At 47.8% G+C, this 21996-nt stretch overlaps 1 protein-coding gene across 5 annotated transcripts in view; it reads left to right on the forward strand.

Moving 5' to 3' along the window:
- The window catches only part of Ddr (discoidin domain-containing receptor 2), a 608941-nt gene that overhangs the window by 229775 nt on the left and 357170 nt on the right, over nucleotides 1-21996 (forward strand). The gene's annotated exons all lie outside the window — the stretch shown is intronic.

Below are 21996 nucleotides of genomic sequence, written 5' to 3' on the forward strand. Positions count from 1 at the left end.
ACCTTTCAAACTGATTAGTGATTAGAAGCAGAGATGGGCGGGAGTGGTTTGCAATTGAAGTGAAAGAAAAAGGAGCTGAATATAGCATATTTTGTGAGCTTAACTACGGCAATACACTGGTACATGCAGGGCTAAAACAACCTTCCAGTTTCACACGCAAGTAAGGTTTGGCTAGAGGAGAAAATAAATTTCATTCCGCTCTCCTGTCAGCCTGCGAACGTAGACTGTTGAGTAAAAGAAACACCCGCAAGTTTCGGTTGGTTGTGGCCCAAGTGGGGTAAGTACGTCTGTCTCCCCGAAAAGAAATGCAGGCGACCCAGAAGTTAATGTGCAGCCGCACGAGTTACCGCACGGCGGCCAGCGCGCGCAAGACGTATGGCAGGGAGGCGAAACGGAATGCGACGTGGCGGCGTTAGGCGAGCAGAACCCGCTTAGCGGCGGAGACGCTAATCGGGCCCCGAGCGCCGGCGAACGTTTCCTTTTCCTCGTCATCAATTATCCGTGCCGAGGCCTAGGCTGTGGATAGACAATAACTCAACGTCGATCCTTTCGGTGCACACTGGCGCGCGCGCGCACAACGGCTCCGCGAGAGCGTATGCGCGGGAAAATGCAGAAATGATAGTGCGCGTTGGCTCGCTCGCTCGCGGCGCGCACGTTAGGTGCCGAGCACAAAACATGTGGCCCTGACCGTGCGAGAGAAAAATGGTCCCCAGCGCTCGCAACAGCAGCAACCGCAGCAGCAGCACGAGATCGCGCTGATCTCGAAATGCAGTGTGAGCGGCCCGATCGCCGGCCGTATATCGGGTGGAATCAAGAGAGGCTGGCACTCTCTCTCGGTTGAAACGAGCCTACGGCGCGTTCTCGTTTTTTTTTTCTTTTTGTTTTCCTTGTTGGCTTCGCTCCTTCAGTTCGGTTGGTTGCTAGGAACGCCCGGTGAGCAAGTCGACTAAGGAAAAGAAGGGGTGGGGGGGAGGGGGATTCGGGGAATACGAGACCATAACGAAAATTAATGGACTTCTTTTAATTGATGAATAAATAAATCTCGCCTGTCGAGACAAGGTGCAGCATGGAATAAAAAATTCTCGGGTAAATCCGGCAGCGCCGTTGTTCTGCTCATCGCGACCATTTGTTTGCTTTCTGAATTCCTTCGATGGAACCCGAATCAAAGAGCAACCGCGCTGTGGTTTGATAAGGTGTATTGTCTTAAGGTTGCAGCACTAGCAGAGCGGGCTCAGATAATTAAACAAATGAATGATGTCTTCTGCTGAGGTGTGCGCTATTGAAAACTGCATGAGCTAGACAGCGTACACGCCGCTGCAGAAACATGTGCTAGCTAACTTTTGTTTGTCCGTAACTAATGTTCGTCCATGCTTCTTGCCCTTTGAGTTCCCAATGCGGTTAAGCTGCTCTTACCGGAGTTTTTGGAAGGGTAAATCAACTCTTTATTTCTTCTTCCCTTTCGTGATCTATTTTTAGCGCAAAAATTAGTTAACGAGTACTGTTCCTCATGCAGTGAGCGGACAATGAACGTAGTGGTACTAACACTGTACGTTTCGGAGCGAAGAATGCTCTAACTTGAAAATTATTTTGCTCCACACGTTGACAAGAGTCCCAGAAAACTGGAACAGGGCCGATGTTTACACAGCGGCACTTGATCTACATTCGTACCACTGTGCAAAATGACTAGCTGGCCCAAGTTCAACTCCTTGATTTACATTGTGGAAGGAGTGAGTCAACTGAGAATAAGTGACTGGGGTGTCGTGCACACCACTGTGACAACGCGTTAAAATCTTATGTGATTTTGAGTTAAAGCGAAGCAGCAAAACGATAAACTAGACTCGAGGCATAGATCGCTTTGGTGTCGTTGAAAATACTGATGAAGAGTAATAATGTATAATTTGTACCATAGCAGCAGTATGGTAGTTGAATAATTTGTCACCAAGGAAAAGAAAACAGTAAGGCTAAATGAACTTCGAATAACAGGAGCGGAAAATAATTTTGCGACGTTAAAATTCTGGCAGCGTGAGAAGTTAGAGCTTCAAGCGGCGAGCAAATATCTAGTTTGCTATTTGCTTTGGTCGATAAAAATTGGTGCGTTCTGTAAAACACCTGGGCATTACCTATAGTTTCCCGTAGGAGCAGGACAAATAAAAAAATTTTTTTGATTCGTTTCTTATATGCTGCGTTGCACTGAAATTCTTCAGAACAAATTTCGTCCTCAGCGGAATCGTTACCTAGTAGCACGAGGCACTGACCACTGTTTGTTTGTCGCGCTTGCATTTTGTTTTTTTCCGACGCGAGTGAACTTTGGGACATAGTCTACAATTTTTGCGTCATAAATTACCTGTCCGTTTTTAGGCGCCGCGTAGCCTGGTTTTGGTGTATCCTTCGGCGTGATTCAAAGCAATCGACGGGCAGGGGGCGCAGCCGTACCGTGTATTTCTATCTCGCTCAAAAGAAACGGCGGCGTTCCTGTACGTGCCCATCAATGTCGATATAAAAGCAAATAATGCGAACGCAGAGTGGGAAAGCAACTGTGCGCGTGCGTAAAACGCAGGGTTGACGATATCGACATGCCGTGAAGGAATGAATGCATACGCAGCGTGAATGCAACAAAAATCAACAAGGGCGCTTAATGGAAAACTTGAGATAGGCAGAGGAACGTTGAAAGAGAGAAAAAAAAAAGAATAAAGCCGGAAAGAGAAAAGAAAAAAAGAGAGAAAGAAAGGAAGAGCTATACCGAAGGTGGCAGCGTGGGCGCTTTGATAGGGAGCGGGGTGGTCCGGTGGTGAAACTGCGTCGCTGCCGCCGATTCTCGGGCTCCGTTCTCCTGACGCTGGGCCGGGGGAGGGGCTTAATAGAAGCGCTCAGGGCGCCCCCTTTCCCCGAAATGGAGGAGCCAGGCGGAGAACGATTGAAACTTTGCGAGCTATGGGAGACCTAACAAAAAAAAAAAACAAAGAAAGAAAGAAACGAAGACGAGGGGGTGACAGACCACTGAGTGCACCAGAAAAGAAGGAATGATAAAACCGTCTGTACAGCACAGTGTAAGTTCAAAAAGTAGGTTTAAGTACAAGTAAAAAGAGGCAGGCGAATACGGCAATACAGCACGTTTTGATGAGGAAGTTGAGAGACGACATAAAGATGTTGGGGGAGATTCCGTTCCCTTCTGGCTGGGTTCACTGCAGCTTGTTCGGCGTTCTCCCTCTTTTCTTCTCTTTTTTTCCTTTTTTGGATCGAGCGAGAAGTTCGGCATCGTTTTGCTCATGTCTGCATTATATCGACGCACCGTAGAAAGAAAGGTTTGCAGAAGCTGTTATTAACGTCTTTCGGCAACATATGTTTTTCTCTGCGTCTTCCGAGCAGGCCTATAACCGCCGTGTATCGCAGCATATTCACGAACTGAAAGCTGCATGCGGGTGCGTGTACGTATGGTGCGTGTGCGCGCGTGTTCGAGTACGCGTGTTCAGTTAGTTTCCGCTGTGTTCCATGAGTTCGTGCGCAACTTCACTTATTGATATACAGGTTCAGTTTTTACTGTCAGATGATTTTTAGCAGAGGGCTTGAGCGCTGTGAAGAAAGAAATCGACTATGCCCTGAAAAAAAAAAAAAGAAGCTTTCGTTTCTAACATAAAGACTAAGTCTCTGGTCGAAGGTGAGTCCAAATCGTAGATGGGAGGGGGGGGGGGGGGGGGGAACCGGGGGTGCATAACAGACGCAAGGAAAAAAAAACGGGAAACCGAACGCAAGCCAAGGCACAAGTGTGAGCAAGGAATGCATAACAAAACGTAACCAAAGACAAGCTCCACGTATTACATGACTTTTCGGTCATTCGTTGCCAATGTAGAAAGACGATCAAAGCACTGTGCGCTCTGCGCAAAGTTACGAATAATGAACGACTAGCACCCCGGACCCCTGTAGGGCCGTTGAGGCGACGGCTCTTAAAGGTGCACTGAAGAGTATTCTGAACTTGTCTTTTTGCCGCGGGAACTCGATCTACACGTTCCTAGCATTCTTCGAAACTGCGACTTATTGCCCTGTATCGGCGATTTCCCTAATTAAATGGAATTAACGTCCGGCTCCCGCCCTTTTTTTTGAATTCTGCCTCGTACGATGGGCGGAGTCGACCAACGCGTGAAGTTCCTTTCGGCCAGCTACGTGGAGGCTTTGCTTTCGCTTTATTTTGTTTTTTAGGTTTCTGTGAATAAATAGTTTCATTCGCAGATAATATAGCCGCAAAATAAGCCCGCAGAAATAAAAATACGCGCGGACTATTTGCTACTACGGACTACTACGTATTACTCCGCCGATGGCAGAGCGGCAAGCCGCCACGGGACTGGGTGAAAGGCACTCCACGCGTTGGTCGACTCCGCCCACCGTACGAGGCAGAATTAAAAAAAAAGGGCGGGAGCCGGCCGTTAATTCGATTTAATTTGGGAAATCGGCCATACAGGGCAATAAGTCGCAGTTTCTAAGAATGCTAGGAACGTGTAGATCGAGTTCCCGCGGGAAAACGACAAGTTCAGATTCCTCTTCAGTGCACCTTTAAGTCAGTCATTCCTTGCTTATCAGTGCCAACGCACTTTTGAATTCCCTGCTTTCATAACAAACGTACAGAAAGATCACCGTAGCCTGAAAGTCTATTTATTTATTTATTTATTTATTTATTTATTTATTTATTTATTTATTTATTTATTTATTTATTTATTTATTTCATGCTGCCAGCCTGAATGCAAGCCTTAGGCAGGAGTGGGTGGTAAAGAGCCAGAGAGTATACAGTAATACAATGTAATTAAATTCAAAGGCGCCAAACCATACGCACACACACACACAGGAGAAGAAAGAAAGACGAGACAGAGCGCTCTGTCTCGTCTTTCTTCTCCTGTGTGTGTGTGTGCGTATGGTTTGGCGCCTTTGAATTTAATGATGAATAACTACCAACTAGCCCAACAACAAGTTCTTCTAATACAATGTACTTACATTCAGTCCAACAAAGGAAGACGTGAAAATAACATGTACAACACACACGAAGCAAGTACTTCTGTATAAACATTAGGTTAAAACAATGGCGAACACTTCAGTACGTTACGGAACGCACTCAGAAAAGAAGACACGGTTGAACATTCAACCACACTTGCAGGTAGGTCATCCCAGGTGCGGACTGTTCGCGGGAAAAATGACGCTTTAAATATATTTTTCCTACTTGAAAAATCGCTCGATTTGTTTGAATGAAATGATCGGGTTTGTCGCCGGGTAACTCATTAAAAATAAGTATTTTTGTTTATTTAAAGTTGGTTATGATAAATCGAGTAGAACAGTTTTCTTCTTTCGAGGTAACGTCTTAGTTGCAGGGTCTCTAAATTGGTCGTTTGCAAAAGGGCTGATGGGGATGTTTTCCAGCTGTAACAGTTATAAATAAACCTGACAGATTTATGCTGAGCACTCGCAAGTTTGGTAATATTGATCTTTGCGTGTGTGTCTCATACAACTACTCAAAGTATATTCTCAAAGTATATCAATTCATATGCAGCATTAAGAAGACGCTCTTTTCATATCGAAAATCAGCTTGTGCGGCAGCATGGATGTGAAATAAGTGGTATGGTATTGGTATGTTGGATTTAACGTCCCGAAGCGACACATGGGCAATGAGGAACGCCGTAGTGGAGGGCTGCAGATCAATTGAGGTCACCTGGCGTTCACACACGAGAGCTGGACGCAGTTGTCCAGGCCTCGTGTGCGTTATTGGGGAATGCTTATTGTTATTGCGTTTTGGTTGGCGCGAGGTTCTTGCTTACTGCTGCTTTAACATGCGCATACTACAGTGCGTTCACGGTGTGCGTACCACTGCACGCGTCGGCACGGAGAAGATCCCACCATGAGCACATCTCAGACGTGATGGTGATCACTGTAATGTTTAAAAAGGCAATGTTGCTGTAGAAACCTGTTTCCTGTAGACAAGAAACTTGAGCACGGGGGTACATACGGAATTTGCAATGGGTAAAAGAGAACAGGAAGACCTGCGATGAAGCATAAATTGTGCGGGTTAAATTAGAGGATGCTGTACTGAAGAGCGCTATATATGAATTGAAAGCAATGCTACGGCTGCAAGGTTCTTTTCTCGATAATGTGCATTCCCACATTGTATGCATTGAACCTGAGGAGGCAGTGGAAGCTCTGAATCCGTAAGCCCATTCAGTTAGCTTGAAAGGCTGCATTAGGGTCTGAGATATATCGGTAAGGACAGTGTCTCCACATCTAAGAAAGTTGACTAAACCCGCGATAGAAGCGGCAATATTTAGCCTAACGAATTGAAGCAAGCCATGAATGCGGCTGTGTCGTATTGTGCTCTTCTGGACAGCAGACAGACTGCCTCCATCACAACGTGGAGGCATATGGAAGAGATCTTTCGATGCTAAAACTGACTTTGGCTTGGATGGCAGCCATGTCACTACTATTCAAGTTTTGAGTACGCTGCGAATTCAAGTTGTCTGCGTGCCACTCACTACGGGACTTCAGGCCATGAGTGCATTGCCATGAAATGCATGTACCCAACAGAAACCACGAGAACTTTCAATGATGAGCCGCTGGATAGACTGAGTTCCACCGTGACACGAAGCTGGAACATATGCTTTCAAAAAATAAATTTTCCGTCTTAATGCAGGCACTTGTAAGCGTTCATTGGTTGCGCATAACTCGCCAAGGACCTTTGCAAAGTTTGCGTCACTTTAAGAGATCCTAAATAGAGAAGTAACCGAAGTCATGCACTCCGACAAGTATGTCCCAATAATGTATGTCATAAGTGTTTTTAGCGAGCTAGTCACCCTTGGGTGCCAAGTCACGACATCGCGCTCTTAAAGCATCCGCAAATTGATGAGGCGCTTGCGTGACCTGATCGAGGATGGCGCTTATGAATACGAGATATGTTGTGCTGCTCTCAGCGCATCATCTGTTACTGTGTCCTGTACTCGAATAGATTCCTTTTTTCCCCCTTTACACAATAAACAGCATCGGTTTATAAAAAGGCTTCCATAAGAATGCATTTTCTTTCCATGACGAGACTCACAAACCAGAAGTCGTCCATGCAACACACCGTCGCGCACGATCGTCTGGGCATCAAAAAGAAATAAAAAATCAGCCTTATGTCTACTCAGGCCAGGCCAACACATCACCGCGCCCAAACGGCTCAGGTGAACCGAAGCGAAAAAATTGGTTCCAGTCTCGCCCAGAAAAACCTGGTGACGATGAGAGAGGAGGCTAGAAGGTACGACGAACTGTTTTCAACAAGGGGAAGCTAAGAGTTTCGTTCAACGGGGGTATTTTGTGGCATTAATAGAAATAGAGAATAGGAAGGGAACGAAACTGAATGTCGCTCCTGATGTTGAAAGTGACGTGCTTTTCCTAGTAGCACCAAATGAGTCATCGGTAGCAAAAGACAGCCAGTACACCAGCTATGAATCGGTCACGTTAAAAGCACATCTCTGGGAACGTTGATATACGTTGCAAAAACGAAAAGGTTGAGGGTGAGATGAAGGCTGGGAAATTGCATATGCCTCCACTCCTGGGGCTTAGATGGATTTGCGCCACTGAGTGCCTAGTGGGCTTCGAAAAAGAAGCAATAAAGTAGTGCTAATCCCTGAGCGTAATCCGATTGCGACAGGATTGAAGCCAATCCACCAAAAAGCCTTCGTATGATTTCAGCTGCGACCCGCAATGACGCCAACGGGCAGAGAGCTCAAGGGACCGAAAAGCACAGTCGCGCTTGATGAAATCGTGGGGGAGACAACAACTCGCCCTGGAAACAAAAGTAGCGCCTTTCAGGCGACGGTTTATTCGTGCGTTGTTATCGGTGCCCAGACGTGCCGCTCATAACTTTTGTCGCTGGCTTTCATTTTTGCCTCGCTTCATCTATAACGCTGCGTGCGCCCGCGTGAACGCGTGACCAGCGGGCGCATTGGCACATCGTGATGCGCGGAATAATGACTCATGCAACTTGCGTCACTCTCATGAATAATACGAGAATGAAGTGAAAATGCCTCTCAGCTTTAGCAAGAGCCGAGACTGGAACGGTGTGGCAACACGCGTAATGATCTTTCCATAGCCCAGTTTTCGCGCTTTACTTGTCCTGAGTGGAGGCGGTTATAGAGGAGCCGTCGGGCAGCACATACATATTTTAGTTATTCCAGACATGCAACTGCGGCCACGGTGTGAAGGTCGCTAGTGGACTAGTCGTGGGCTCGACGCCGCGTAAAACAGTGTTCCTAGCAGCTAAGAGCAAACACGCGGCTGCCAGCAAATTGAATGCCAACCTATCCGAAAATTTGTGTTGAAGGCCGTCGTAGCCAGGCTGTTTTCGCGGTACGTGTCGGGATGGGAACAAGTCGCGATATTTATGTACCTCTCTCCTGTCATGTTTTCGGACGAATCTCTTTTTCTTGAAACGAGCACGGTGCCCAGCGGTGTACAAAAACAGCTTAACGCCTCACAAATTCCCGCAAGTCGCAATCAGTGTCGGAATAAAATAGCGCGAAAACAGAGACGACGAGACTCCTGTGTCTTCGTCTCTATTTTTTTTTTCGCGCTTTTTCTTTCAACTTGCCCGGCTATGAGCACTTTTGCAGCGTCCAATCAGTGTACGGACATGTACTCGAGGCCAGCCACCCTCACGTGTCTTGCATTGAGTTTTATGCTTAAGGCTTTATTTTCGCTTCTTCGTTAAGAACTGGATAAGCGGAGATATTAAGTTTTTTGATGTCAGCACACAAGCAATAGTTGCGTTGTTTAGTTTGGACGCAACGATAACGAGGATGAACGCGAAAGGCGTATTAAATAAAAGGGGTCCTTCTGAGAAATTTTGTTTTCTTGCGCAATCAGCGCATGACAGGATTCTGGAGAGTTGTGGCCTCTATATATGACAGCTACGCAAGTCTCAACGGGACTGTAGCTAAGCAGGCACTAGCACAGTGATAGAGGTTTATGATTATTTCTTTGCAGCGATGCAATTATGCTTGTGCGCGACCAACTGATCGGAACGATTATTTAATATTGAACGATACAAGTATTCGTATGATTGTCGGCACCCTGTGATGGCGATCATGGCTGTGCCCTGTCTTGTGGCTTTTTTTAATGTTTGCTTTTCCTTCAGTCGTTAATAGAGAGCTGATTTCTTGGACAACTGAAGGGACGCGTAATGATGGCGCAGACATCGACAGGTTCTTACTGTGACAGCGGGGTAAGCCGTCAACTGCTTTATAATCTTCGCCAAAACTACGCAGGGCACGCAGTGCGCGACCGAAAATCACCCATCTGTGCTGACACAACCTACAGTGCTTCTCGGGCCTGGATGCTGTGTAAATGGAGGCGAACGCTTCCTTGAAACGGTGTGCAGAGCAGCTGACAGTAAGAAGATCCGCAGGGCCTGCACCGGGGAACCCACCGGCTCTTTTAGTCATTCGCGCAGTGTACGTCCGCACTTGCAGTGTAAAAACAGTTTGGTGTAAAACATCTTAGTGTAAAACAGAACGCTACGTCTAGATATTGCAATTAGTTTACATTTAAGGGTGATGCCCAGTATTTGCGTGTGGGAAAACAATGGGATATTTGGTTTGGTTTGGTTTGGTTTATTGGGGTTTAACGACCCAAAGCGACTGAGGCTACGAGAGACGCCATAGTGAAGGGCTCCGGAAATTTCGACCACCTGGGGTTCTTTAACGTGCACTGACATCGCACAGCACACGGGCCTCTAGAATTTCGCCTTCAAGAAATTCAGCCGCCGCGGCCGGGATCGAACCCGCGTCTTTCGGGTCAGCAGCCGAGCGCTGTAACCACTGAGCCACCGCGGCGGGGCGATTTTTATTTGTTAAGTTCATCGTTTGTATTTTGTTAAATTTGATCTCGAGATTCCAGGCTTTGCCTAATGACAAAATAATGAGAAAACAGTTAATTTCTGCTAACGGGTTAATTTCTGCTAACAGTTAATTTCTGCTAGCGTTAGTAACGTGTCAATAAATAACGCAGCCACGCGCATGTGAATAAGACCCAGCTGATGCACTGTTTGCAGCTTCGGCGACCTCCTTATTGTCAGTGAATCATAAAAGTGAGCTACGGGAGCATTCCTAGGCCTCATTGTTACGTTCACAGGTAGTGATCTTGAATGAACAAATGAGATGAAATAGAGTTGTCCTTGAGTTCTTAACCATAAATAGTCCGTCATGCACCTATGTAAATAAATACCGTGATTGCCCTTAAAATGCACTTGGTTGGAGGAAGAGCTCATGGTGGCAAACCAAAAGAAATTATTTTAGTGCGAAAACACTATTAGCCTCCTACCATGCAAAATCCGCATGTGGACGTGAAGCCTTTGGGACAGTCACGAAAGGAAAGGCACATAACTGGCGCCCTAGGTCAGTGGACACCTCAATCGCACTCTGAGCTACGTGGCGGTAGTGACACAGAGATGTGCGCTGCATGCGTTGGCGCTGACAGTGTTGTGGCAGAAATGTGGCACTCAAGCAGTAGGCCGCTGGCGTTCATTAATTTCATTGGCGTTGGTGTTGACAACGTCGTAGACTCCTTTGATTTTGAGGAAACGAAAGGCGCATGACTGGCTACAGGAGTCAGTGGACAGCTCAGTCGCGCTTTGAGGTACGCGGCGGTGGTGTCCACCTGCAAAAAAGCCGTGCTTTCGCTCAATATTTTGTACTTATCAGTGCTAAACTGCCAGACATTTTTTAAATACTTAACGCAAACTGTATCAATCTTAGCGGTGTTATTTGTTGACGACATGATGCCATGCGTTCATACAATTAACTGCTTAAAACAGGAGGCTTCAGTGCGTACACCTTGCTTATTATTCGAGAGGAAGTTTTATTAGACTCAATATATATATATATATATATATATATATATATAGAAGAAGGGGTCACAACCTTGCAATTATCTTAATTTAATACCGACAGTTTCGGACGGAGGACCGTCCTTCCTCAAAGTATTCTTGTGTATACCCTGAGGAAGGACGGTCCTCCGTCCGAAACTGTCGGTATTAAATTAAGATAATTGCAAGGTTGTGACCCCTTCTTCTACAAGTCTTCCTGGCCCATTGAACGACAAGACCTCCTGCAACTACTATATATATATATATATATATATATATATATATATATATATATATATATATATATATATATATATATATATATATAACCGGCTCAGGCTGTGAGGGGCGCCCTAGTGGAGGGCTTCTGATGATTTCGACCACCTGGGGTTCCTTAACGTGCACCGACACCACGTAGTACAGTACACGGGCCTGAAGCATTTCACGCTCAATCGAAATGCAACTGCCACGGCCGGTATCGAACCCACATCTTTCGGTTCAGCAGCCGAGCACTGTAGCCACTGAACCACCGCGGCGGCATATATGTGGTGAATACTATGATATGGGGCCTTCATCAACAAGAACAGCCTAGCAACGCGTGCATTTCAATGATTTTATCTCTAGTTAGAGAAAATTAGTGCAACAAGCACAGATTAAGGCTGTCTCGCAAAGTGAGGGTGACCTGCGTTTTCGAATCCTGGCTCTTGCAGTGGGACGCCCCCTGCATAAGCGTATCCAGTACAGGCTGGTTCTGTGCGGACAAGGAGCCCCATAACGGCGTCAGCGATTAAAGTGCGGTGCCATTAGGCTTCTTGCTGATAATCTTGGAACACTTCTTGCATCTCTAAATAAAGGGCAAATAATTTTGCCCTTGAAGAGGCTTCTATTTAGGCTTCGGTTTCGGAGGCTAGAAACAGTGCGTTAAAATATCCGTGGTACGGAGGCGTGTCCTTCCCGTTGTGACTTAATGTTCACCCCGCTTCAGGCGCTAGGCTTGCGTAAGTTGCTGGAATTCACCGCCAAAGACACCTTTTCGTTCTAGTGATCGCGTCGCACCCTTGCAAGGCCTTGCCTACTCGAAGATTGGGAGAGAGCTTGCCATCGTTTATAGCAGCCACGCTCACAAAAAGAGACCCAATGCCCCTCTTGCGCGCATTAGCGTGGAAAAGGCTGTAGGGACCGCAGGATACGTTCTCTCTCGCGGGGCCTGTCTTCCCGTCGAGGGCACGAGCAGCGGCGATTAGTTTATGGCAACAAAGCAACGCATTACGTGCACGAAAGCAGAGCCCGGCGCCACGGCATCTGGCTTTCTCTTCACACAGGCTCAGCTCGCGGAATTTGTTTACGGAAGCGGAGACCGACGCACAGCCACAGCGCTGTTGCTGAGACACAGGGTCGAGGAAAGGGGGCGCCCTACGCACCACTGCTCTCTCTTTCTTGCTCCTCACGGCTCGCGTAATCGCTGCAACCACTTGGGGCTATGCAGCAGTGGCTTCTCCGCGCGCTGCATTATACAATTACGACAGTGCACGGTGCAAAACCCGACCCTAGAGCACCCATCGAGCAAGATTTATTTTGCGTGGCGACTGCTGTTTAATGCCCTCTAACATTTTCGGATGCTGACGCTTCAAAGTATGGTATGGAAGCTCTGGTTTGAAAAAAAAAAAAAGACAACTTATCCTGAACACGGGCGCGGTATGTCGCGAAACAAGTATGGAAACAACTGCGGTTTATGCGCACTTCCATGCTGCTTCAAAACAGGTGTTTCACTCCTGTTTTTAGAGCTATAAAAAAAAGGGGGAGAAAACATAAAAGAGTTACTTCCTGGGAGCCGAAAGCAGGTTCTCGACGTACTTGAACGCCAGAAATAGTTAGAGAGCATGAAAAGCTCTCACGAACCCTCATGTAACACGACACTGGGCCTTTTATGGGCAGTCGTAGTCATGCGCTCATAATGTGTGTTTTTATTTTTACTATTAGTTTTCGGTGGAAGCGCAACTCTCAAGCTGACGTTGTCGCCTACCAGCCGCCTTATAGCCCTGCTTATAGCAGCCTGTTCTCATCCGACTCACTCGTGCTACGCAGGCTGTCACCCGAGTGAAGCAACAAGTGCGTTAATACATAGGCGCATGATATGCTGCGCTCTCGTCGCGAGGAGCTGACATAGCTGCCAGGTGCGTCAGTATTTGTCCCTTGAAAAGCTTCCGCCGCCTGTGCCCCAGGCCCCACGCATCAAAGTGGAGGGTTTGTGATTAAAAGGGATCACTAACGCTTATGCGTGTTTCAAATAATTTTTGACTGTCTGATTGGATGTTTACGTGATGGAACAGTGCTGTGGGCTATGAGGCAAGCCGTAGTCGAGGGCTCCGTATTAATTTAGACCACCTGGACTGTTTAACATGTTCTGTTGTCTTAGTTTACGAGCTTTTTTTCGTATTTCTCCTTCATATAAATGCGGACGCCTCTGCAGGAACTCCACCCATGAGCAAGTGAACGCCATATGGCCACTGAACCACCGCGGTGGGTGCTTCAAATAAGGAATCGCGTCTTAAAGGGCAGATTGAGGAGAAAGTTGATCGCTAGATGACTGCATTATAACGAAAAAAGACACTCCTTTCACTGAAAACGGAGCTTTTATAAGCTAGAAACGGTCGAAGAAATGAAACCCAGCTGTCACCACCAACGACCAATTTCGCAAGTAAATGCGGTTCGTCGACACAATCTTTTTTTTTTTTCCAACCCGGATCCCAGAGGCTATGCTACACCACTATGCACTTCAACGCGGTATTCAGGGAGTCCTTTTTGATGCAAATATCACGAGTTTCAATCGAGAGGCAGCAAAAATTTAAAGTCAAATTTTGTGGGCAGTAAATGCGTCTTTTCCCTTAGTGTCCCTTTAAAGCCGAACGAATATGAAGATACGAAATTGGCTAAAAGTAGGGACAAGAAGAGAGCACTGAGATCGGAAAAGAGTAGTTTATTTATTTATTTATTTATTTATTTATTTATTTATTTATTTATTTATTTATTTATTTATTTATTTATTTATTTATTTATTTATTTATTTATTTATTTATTTATTTATTTATTTATTTATTTATTTATTTATTCTTGGGTTTTCGACCACCAAACTTCCCTTAATTTGCGTCGAAACCTTCCTAGACGAGCGTTTTTGCAAGATGGAGTGTCCACAATCGGTCTAGCGAGATTCCACAGCAGCAGGACACCTGAACGGAAGGAAAAAAAGCCACCGTCGAGACCGTGATGGACAATACTTTTTTCACTCCTTTGCTGTGTTTATTTATTTATTTATCACGTTACTCACAGCGCCTGTTTGGCATTACAGGGGGGGGGGGGGGGGGGGGGGGGAGCTACAACATAATCAGTACGATATAGTGGCAGGAAAATAAAACAATATATACAGAGAAAACATAATGCAGCATAATTTGATGCAAACAAACACAAGCGTTAATATTACAGCAAACGATTCATTAAAATTTTTTTAAACGACTTCCTGGGGCAACTTATTCATTATTTGTTGTGTTTAGAAAAAAATGACGTTTAGTAAATCTGTTTTGCAGTTAATATCTTTTACGTTGTAAGTGTGGTCCCTTCTTGCAAATATATAGTCTGGCGGAAATAAATAATGATCACGGTCAGTACCTTTTTCAGAATAAAATATAATATGGAAGAATTTCAACCTAAATACGTATCTGCGTTTCTGCAATGTAATTCATCCTAACGATTTCTGCGCTGCTGACACACTGAAATTCCTGCTGTACTTACTTAAAAAAAAATGGACAGCTAGGTTTCAAAACCTAGCTAGGTATGGGTAGGTTCAAAACGATGACTCAAAGGATTGACAGGACACAGAGGAAACGATTTCAAAATAAAATGAACATTCAAGACATAAGCGTGCAAAGGGTATCTAAACACGACTAGTCAAATTTATAGCTGTATGAGAGTTGGGAAGTACACTTGCATATAGCTTTTGGTCACCGTTGTATACCACTGTTATTGCCACCGTTCCCGCCGTGCACAAAACTCTTTCCTGTGCTGCGACATTTAAAGTTATAGGCGCTATTGTATTTCGCCCCCGCCAAACGAGCGCACCATGGTCGGGAGAGAGAGAAAGAATTTGACTGCGACGCAGCACTGAAACTCGTCAGCAGTTCTCAGCAGGCCAGCGTTGTCTCCTCGTGTCATTCCTGCGGATATCCAACACGACTGACGCTGTTCGCTGGGGTGGCACTTTTCACAGGCAGGCACTCCAATTTCTTTTATCCATTGTGCTATATAACATAACCCGCCACGGTGGTGCAATAGCTAAGGCTTTGTGGTGCTCAGCGCAAGGACGCGGTGTCGAATTGCGCCACGGCGGCTTCATTTCGATGAAGGCGATACGCAAAAATGGCCGTGGACTGTGCAATGTCAGTGCACGTTAAAAAGGCGGAGGTCTGAAATTAATCCTGAGCCCTCCACGATGGCATCTCCCATAGCCCAGGTTCAGCTCCACGGCGTTAAGCACGCATTAAAGAGAAGCACTAAAGTACTTTTGGGGCAGTGTTTAAGCAGCTTCTAAAACAGTTGGTATGGGTATACCTGTTGTAAGGTAGTCACATGCGCCTGTCGCTTTGGCTATGGCGTGGTACATAAAAGAACGGAATGCTCCGCAAAAGCTGACGGCCGTTTCTTCCTCTGGGCAGCGTTGTTAGCGCACTAAGCCAGACATTCCCAAAAGAGCAAAGGTAAGCGAAGGTAAATGCGCATAAGCATGCGAGAGCCATCAATCCTCGCAATAACACTGTCACGACATTACGGGGTTAGTGATTTCTTTCCGTGTGCCAGAGGTGGCTGCGGCCGTTTAACGTGTCAGTCTCGCTCACGTATCGATCTGCTCACGAACGTCGTGTTCCAGACTGGAAAATGAAAGAAAAAAAAAACAGCTAGCAATCTAGAACCGGCAGTCTGGCGCGTGGCGCACTGGCCTCTCTACGTTCACGCCACCCAGGTGGGCCGAACGCATATCGGATGGTGCATGTCTTGCAGCTAGAAGGCGGCACAACAGCCCGCTCATCCGGCTCACGCGCTTCTTTCCACGCACGCCGCGCAGCGCAGACGTCTGACCGTAATAACAGCGCGGGGCAGATTAACAGCTCCGCACAATGGATTAGCGCGCTATATTCAAGCGCGCACGAGGCTCCGTCGAAACGCGCCATCATCGGCGGCTGCCCGCGGAACGCGAAGCGCCGCGCGTCGTGTGCGCTCGAATCGCGAAAAAGGGGGGAACAGTTCTCGCCACGATGGATGCGCGCCATCCACGGCCGAAGAATTACAAGGTGCAAGCACGCGAGCTAAAGAGTTATCCTCGGTCGCAAAAATGAGCGAGCATCGAGCAGCACCCGCTGCTGTCCGCCCCGCGCGACGTGAAGCACGAGCCTGCACCTCGAATGGCGGCCATGTTCCCACGCGGAGACGTCAAGTAAAAGAATGACAGAGAGGGTTCGGTGCGTGCCGTGGATCCGGGCAGCCGCTACAGAGTGCTGCATCAGTCGGGAGTTGCCGGGCGTGCGGCAGGAGCCCTCTCTGCCTCAAAAGCGGGGGCGCGTAGATTTATATATTCTCGTCTCGTTTATTTCTTTCCTATTCGTTTTTTTTTTACTTCGTGCGCACGCGCATGAGTGATGTGGAAGTGACGCGAGCACGAGCACAGGCGTGATAATTTAAACGCCCTCCTTTCGCAGGATTAACGTCGTGCCACAGATAGACCTCTGCGCTGCTCGCTCTTGTGTCTGAGCGCCAAACCCTATCTTCGTGAGATCGAATGCTCACTTGTGTGCATATTAAGCTGTGTAACAACACAGGATAATTATGCAGGCTTCATTTTAGACGCGTAGTCATTCGACAATGTAATGTTTGTGCATAAGAATTGATTGGCTTGGTTTATGGCGGTTTCACGCCCCAGAGCGACTCGGGCTATGAGGGACGCCGTAGTGGAGGGTTCCGGAAACTTCGACCACCTGGGGTTCTTTAACGTGCACTGGCATCGCACAGTACCCACAGTACACAGGCTTCCAGCATTTCGTCTCCATCGAAATGCGACCGCCTCAGCCGGGATCGAACCCGCGTCTTTCGGTTTGGGTCTTTGGTTTATGGTTTATGGGTGTTTGACGTCATAAAGCAACTCAGGCTATGAGGGACGCCGTAGTGAAGGGTTCCGGAAACTTCGATCGCCGGGGTTCTTTAACGTGCTCTGACATCGCACAGTACACGGGCCTCGAGCATTTCGCGTGTATAGAAATGCGACCGCCGCAGCCGGGATCGAACCCACGTCTTTCGGGTCAGCAGCCGAGCACCATAATCGCTGAGCCACCGCGGCGGCTGTGTATGATAAATTGGTTTGCGTCCTGCGATATTTCTTAAGAAATGCACCATCGAAAAATATGTCCCAAACGCTAACAGTCATGGTCGCAAGGGCTTGTCTTGCGCCCTGGGAAAGTAGCACTATTCATGGTAGGAACTTAAGGGACTCACGAATAAGAATAATAAGAGAAAAACTAGTATTGTCTTAGTCGGAGCTGAGGCAGTCTGATTAATTGCGTGCATATTTACTTCTCGAACCAAGAGCTCAAGGTCTGAAGGCAAGTAATCAAATATTAGTCTGACGACGCTTATCTGCCGCATAGTCTGATGGCGTCTCTCTGCCGCATTTTATGTAATGGTTTGGCTGTCGACTGTTGAAATGGCGTTTACGCGGTTCGCCTGGCAGACTGTTTTTTGGCGAATTATTTCCAGCAACAAGCACGGCAGTGAAAGTTAGCCAAAATTACTGCTAAGCAAAAAATGGCGGTAGCGCAGTGTTAACCTGTCAGTCCGGAATTGAGGATCAAATCACCGACATTAGCTGTCACTTCACAATCAAGAGCCCGTCGGCAATTTTCCCGCAGCCATGCAAACACTGGCAGAGTAATCAGACGTTCCTGCGCGTTGTAAAATAGTGCCACACACTGGCAGTTTAGTGACAGTGATTACTGAGGACCTCACTAAATAAGATGTATGAACTTTGCAAAAGGATTTTCTTCAAGCATTTTTATTTTTAAACAAGTGATAATGTTGTACATGCGCTCTAAAAGAAGTCTACGGTCGGCGCCAATCTCACAGGCGCAAACAGGGGGCCGGTTTCTACCCAGGTTACTTCTTTTGAAACCAAGCACGCACAACAGATTTCTTGCTCTCGAGGAAGCGAGAATCCTTGCTTTCTACCTGAGAGTAGGGATTTTCTCTGCGGCTTTAACACCCCGACCGTGACCGTATAAAGAATGTAGCATCCATGCAGTTGCGTAAAACTGAAAAGATGCTTGAAGACGGCAGTGTGGGTAGGAGTGTGCATCCTAACAGCATTATTTCCTCTTTCCTTAGCTATCCAAGCCTATTTCTGACTCCTCTCCAAATAACACGAGCACAAAATCTTCGTGGTAACATTTAAAAAGTCGTACGAATATTTCGCTGCGAGGAGCGATACGAATAGGTTCAACACCCGCAGGGATCTTTAAGCAGCGAAATCGATTCATGTCCTCGGTTCTGAATGCCTTTGCTGTGCCGACCCTCTTTGTACGCTCGCATCCAGGACACAATGGCATGCACGCTCTAAAACATTTTCCCTGTACAATACTTCAGTCGTATATGGAGCACTCCACGCGTTTAAATGCCGGCTACATCACATACGCGTGCTCCCGCCGCGGTGGGCGTCGCACTCCGTATGGCGCCGCCACATTAGCCGCTTGTGTGAACGGCCAAGCGAGCCTCGGCAGGTACGTACAGCTGCTGCTCGGCTGCGGCCGTTTCTTCTCGCTGCTGCGCTCGCCCTCAATCTGGGCTCTGCGCCGCCGCTGCCCGGCGGCGGCAGCAGCAGCAGAAGCAGCGGCAACAACAGCGCGGGCCCGTCGCTGCGGCCGCCGCTTTTATGCCCGAGCGGTGCGATGGGCGCACGCAATGGCGCGCTTTCCGGATGGATTTTGATAATGGGCCCGGGCCTCGGATGTGCGTGACGAGGCTTGCTTTGCTCGAAACGCTTCCTTCTCTCGAGGTGGGCGTGTTTCTATCAGGAGCCCCGCGGGCCGGCGCTTTCCTGCGGAGCCCGGTAATTCTAGACTGCGGGATATAAAACTGCGGCGCCGAGAAATTGGTGGCGCTCTCTTCTGGGCGCAGTGCGGATATGCGCTTCACGTCAGGATGAGTTGATTTTTTTTCCCTAGCGCTGGACGGTTAAGCGGTTAACCTGTTCGTTGTTTGTTTCTCTGTCTCTTGTCTCTCGTTCTGATATTGCTTCGTGCAACCGAGACTTTTACTTGTGCACTTTTTATGAGCCGCGCGGTGTACCTCGGTGGGCTTGCTCTGGCGCACGGAGTTCTCGCTTGTTACGTGGAGACAACTGCTCTCTTTCATTCGGTTACGAGCGGACATTTGCGCTTGCTTTCGAAAGAGAGAGAGAAAGCGTAATGGACAATAGAGTTACTTTGTCTGATGAGCTCGGCCTAGGGCGCTTTGCCCGGCGGCTGAATAGTTTGGAGCGTAAGTTCTGCCACGAATGAGAGCGCACGAATGCTAAAGAGCGTTCGTCGACGACGGCAGGAGGCACTGTTGAAAAGAGCGCTGGTTCTGCGTCACGCCCTTGTTTATCGGGCTCGCTAATTAATTCAGTAGCAGCGTTGTTCTGGTTCTGTTCATACGCGGCTTGACTCAAAAGCAGCACGACCGAATTTTCGTTGTCATGTGCCGTGTTTATTCGCAGCTGTGTGGAAGAGCTTCAAGCTAAGACATAAAAAGCGTGAAGAAACGAAATGGAAACTTTAGGGCTTATCTAGACAGCGAAAGCAGGACTCAGAGGTTAGGTGCATGTGGCGGAACTCACGTAATGCTCAATCTCGCATCGGCGCAATTTTGCCGGGTCGCTTCTCGGGGATTTTCTGCCATCGCCGTCCTTGTTGCCATCATCGTATTTGTGGAATGGTGGCTTCACATCTTTAGGCAGGCAGCCGGCAGAGTCTGTGAATGAGGCAAGAGGAAAACAAGACACTTCTTCTGGACGAGCTTTGAAATCACAGGAACTTGCGCCACACACTGTCAAGGTCGAACAGCTCTTAACTGTGACGACGCTGCTGCGAAATTGCAAGATGAGCCCGTGTTGTAATGGTCGCTGCTGTGAAGGTGACACGAAGCAATCGAACAGTCTTTCCCTTTTAGCCGTGCCCTTGAAGAAAACGCCTACATTTTTTTTTTACTAAACGAATAAGAAACGGGTACCGCCTCTGCAATTTTGCTGGGCACACTTAGTGACGGCCACGAAGGCAAAAATGCAGAGCCTTTTAAATGAGGCTTAAGGGATTTTTACGATTTGAACACACCCCGCGGCCTGTAATGCGCACCGTGGTGAAGGGCTCCGGTTGAAATTCGACCACTGGCGGTTCTTCAAAGTGCACCCAAATCTGACTAAGCGGCTTTTTTTGGCATTTCGCATCCATCCAAATGCAGCCGCCGTGTCGAGCCTCGTAAAAGAAGAAGGCATTCGTTTGCACTACGTGGCTGTGTAATGCTGCCTGTCGTAAAGAGCAAGTAAACGCCAGCGGCGCTGTTGTGGTCCGTAAGATTCGCCACAATGTCGCAGTGCGCTGTCGGCACGATGACCGGAAGAGGAAGCGAGCCAGAACTTCGTCGTTCCAGCTCTAACCTGTACGAGGCGGATGGACGGACGATAGGCCGAAACGGCCGTTCGCCCGCGCACCATATATACGGTGCGCCGCGTGCTTCGCACAGCAGCCGGCGCATGTCTTCCCTTTCCTTTCCCGGCCGTTATGGGACGCTGCTCCTGCGTGGCTCATGAGCCGTGGCGTGCTCCGCGGTGACTCTCTGTCACCGTCGAGCCCCCGCTGGACCCCGTTCCTTGGCGCTCTGCTCTTGCCATATTTTTTTTCCCTCCTCTTCCTTTCTTCTTGCCATTCTCCCGTCCTCCACGCGCTCCAGCGAAAAGCGGCGGAGAAGCGCAACTAATAGCAGCGCCATCCAAATGGCCACAGCGCGAGCCATAATCCACAGGGCGCGCTTATGATAAGGAGCCCGCGCCGTATACAGAATGCGACGCGCGAACGTGGCGCAGACAGTGGTTATTTGAATTCTACGCCTGATGAGCGGGGAGGGCGGCCTCTCTTTTTTCACTTAGCCCCGGCCGTGGACTCATTACGCCGCCGCTCCACTCGGCGCAGTATAGCCGTGTACGTGCGGCGCGTTTCCATGGGAGCATCTGCCGCTGTTGACGCGTCGTTAGCTTTCGTTTGCTTTATCTTCCGCCGCGCCTTTCTACTTCAGCGACTCGATTGCTAAACGACCCGCGCGGGCTTTCGAAATCCGGTTCCCCGCAAGCCCTGACGTGCAGACAGTTTTGATGGCCGGCGAAAACGGAAGGGCGCTGTTAAGCTCGTCACCACTCTCATTAGCTCCCAGTAACGCTAGCGCGATCGCCCGGTCTTGGGTGTGTCATTGTTTTTGGGGCTCTTCTGCTCGATTGTCGGTCTTTCTGGAGATGCGAAAACTATTCGGCGGATAGTGTGCCTCTGAATTGATTCACAGGGTTTTTATTGTTGGAAGAAAAAGGTAGTTTGCTCTCTGTGCTGTGGGCTGGCTACATTCTGGCGAACTTAGAGCCAAGAGAAGACGCGTTTAATTATCACTTTCTAACAGCTCGCTGAAGTGGACAATCATTACTGACTCACTCGATCCATTAGCCGCGCACTTTCACTTAAATTTCGTGTTGCGACTACAGTGTCGTTCAGTAGAAATGCTATTGAAGCATTCTGGTTAATTATCGTATTTCGACGCTTATGAGAAATGCAATATTGATGGAATTGATGAGCCTGCCTGGTAGAACTTATTGGAAGTTAGGTCGTTACGCGTGCCGTTAGCTCTTTGTTTACGGTTTGGCGGGAAATCTTCGAAACAAATTGGACGCCAGAAGGCCGTACAAGCTTAAGAAGTTAAGCGTTTAGAAAATCAAGCGAATGCAAGTGACTCAGTTATGGATGCAGCTTCAGTCTCAAGATAGAAATCGTAGACGCGAGCTGTACAAATGCGAG

Source organism: Amblyomma mixtum, chromosome 3 (genome assembly GCF_055824585.1).
Source record: "Amblyomma mixtum isolate Tamu chromosome 3, ASM5582458v1, whole genome shotgun sequence".
Lineage (NCBI taxonomy): Eukaryota > Metazoa > Arthropoda > Arachnida > Ixodida > Ixodidae > Amblyomma > Amblyomma mixtum.